Raw genomic sequence first — 2,434 nt, forward strand, 5'->3', positions numbered from 1 at the left:
TCAAAAGAAAAGAAGGGCGTGTTTTGTGCTGTCGTTCTTGAGGGGCAGGGCCTAAACAGGTGAGAAAAACCAACTCCACAGAGATCGGGGTGCCTTTAGTAAAGGGTGCCTCAATCTCAAAGTTAAGAAACAGGCCCCCCCTCTTTCCCTGCAATGGACATTGGGACAACCTCCCCACCTCCATCCATTATTGCTGGCAACCTCCAACTCCCTTCAGCACCCCACCTACTGGTCCCACCCCTGGCAGTGCCAGGTCAGCGCTGCTGCCTGCTACCATATCCCTGACTACTAGGGGGTTGCACTAGTCCCTTTACCCCCGGCGTGGTCATCTTGACTGCTACAAAGGAGTACTGATTACTGGCAGTGTAACATGGTGCTAGCGGGAGTGAGGGGAGCATCATGTGTTCCCAGGAGGTACAGCGTTTAAATCCATGCCGATTGATGGTAATCAGATTGATGTCCTCACTGGGCATGAACCTGATTACATCATTGCCAGGGAGTGGGGAAGATTTAATTCTGAGATGTCCCCAGTGCAAATCCCGTAATGGTCCTCTGGCGAGAGTCAGCGACGTAATGGGATTTGTGCACCCATCGAACGGGCCAGGAAAATCCTGGCCGGGATCTTTCAAGCAGTTTGCAATCCATTGCTGTATGGTTCTGTTTATCCCAAGGATTTCAAATGCTCAATGTCTTCTAAATTGCCCTGCCACTGTCAAAGATTTGTACAACACACTCTCAGGTCTCTAGGTTCCTCAACCCCTTTTATAATCGAATCCATTTTAGTTCATATTGCTCTCCTCAATATTTCCTACCAAAATGCAATTCTTCACATTTCTCTGTGTTAAATTGCATTTGTGATGTGTCTGCCCATTTTGCCAGCATTTATATCTTCCTGAAGTCTTTCAGACCTTCTGCAAACTTTGAAATGATGCCTTGTACACCCAAGTGGAGGTTGTTAATAAAAATCAGTAAAAGCAGTACTCCTAACACTGATCCCTGGGGAGACATCACTGTATACTTCTCTCTAATTATAAAACAACTGTTCACCTCGACTCTTTGCTTTGTTTCTTAACCAATTTCATATCCATGTAATTACTGTTCCTTTATTGATAGGCTTCAATATTCCATGCTTCTATCAGCTTTCTCTTATATTTACATTAATGTCTTCTTTACAATACATTGAAATGCAGCCCATTAAATAAGTACTAGCCCTAGAATATTGGTTGTGGGTGTGTGAATGTGTATGTGAATGTACCTTCCTGGCTCCCCAGCGTCGGATTTGGGAGGTACTCCGAAGATTCAGTGGGGAATCTCTTTCGGAGGTTCTGAGGTAAAGGTTTACCTCAGAATTGTCTAGAAGTGCTAACATTCCCTGGACAATTGCCTTGTGCTGGAAACCATCCAACAAAGTGAATTAAATCACTGAGTTCAGATGTTGCTGCCAGTTTTACACCAATTTTTTAAAAAACTTTATTCCAATCCAGAGTCCCAACAAGTTGGGACATTCCTGATCCAAGCTGACAAGACAGGGCTCTCGCCACCTGTCTTGGGCTTGATCTACATGATCCAAGCTGATTGGAGTAGGTGTAGCTCCTCCTCCAAGGCTTGATCTTATTTGCATCTTAGCCAAAAGGCCAAGATGCCACTTTAAAAAATTGCTTCAAATGAAGCTGAAATATAACCTAATGACTTCAACCAAGTATAGGATATCAATACTACACTTGATCTTAGTCAAAAGACAGAGAAGCCAGTTTTACACCAATTGTTACTCTGACAGAGTTGGAAGAAATAAAACCACTTCTAACAGGCTGGAAAATCCCATTGGTGGGAAAAGCTGAAAAATCCCACCTTTAAGTCATGTTATTGTGTAAAAGGTGATCTATAAACACTTATTGTTGTTACTGTGGTCATCATCCGATTGGGTCACACCACATATTCGAGCAATGCTCTGTCTGATCCACTCTATATCCACATTGGTCAAAAATGGCATGTTAATGATGTCAATTTGCTAATTGGCTAGAATATTCAGGGATGATAAACTATGACTCTCCAGAGCTTGCTAATAAATTTATGCCCCTACAATTGTACAAAAGGCTAGTGCTCCAGAACTTGCTGTGCCCCTAGCCAGGCTGTTCCAGCACAGCTGCAACACAGGCATCCACCCAGAGATGTGGAAAATTACAATAAAAGCAAATTACTGGAATCTGAAACAAAAACGTAAAACGCTGGGAAATCTCAGCAGGTCTGACAGCGCCTGTGGAGAGGAAATAGAGCCAACATTTTGAGCCTGGATGACCTTTTGTTTTTAACTGTGAAAAGTTGCCTGTGCATAAAAAGCAAGAAAAATCCAACCCAGCCAATTACCGCCCTGTCAGTCTACTCTTCATCATCAGTAAAGAGATAGAAGGGGTCATCAACATGCTATCAAGTAACA

General features: G+C 43.2%; 1 pseudogene; it reads right to left on the reverse strand.

The window, feature by feature from the left end:
• Nucleotides 1-1,608: 1,608 nt before the first annotated feature.
• Nucleotides 1,609-1,751, reverse strand: LOC145349615 (U2 spliceosomal RNA; annotated as a pseudogene).
• Between the last annotated feature and the right edge of the window lie 683 nt (nt 1,752-2,434).

Source organism: Carcharhinus amblyrhynchos, chromosome 10, assembly GCF_965287045.1.
Source record: "Carcharhinus amblyrhynchos chromosome 10, sCarAmb.v2.hapA, whole genome shotgun sequence".
Taxonomy (NCBI): Eukaryota; Metazoa; Chordata; class Chondrichthyes; order Carcharhiniformes; family Carcharhinidae; genus Carcharhinus; species Carcharhinus amblyrhynchos.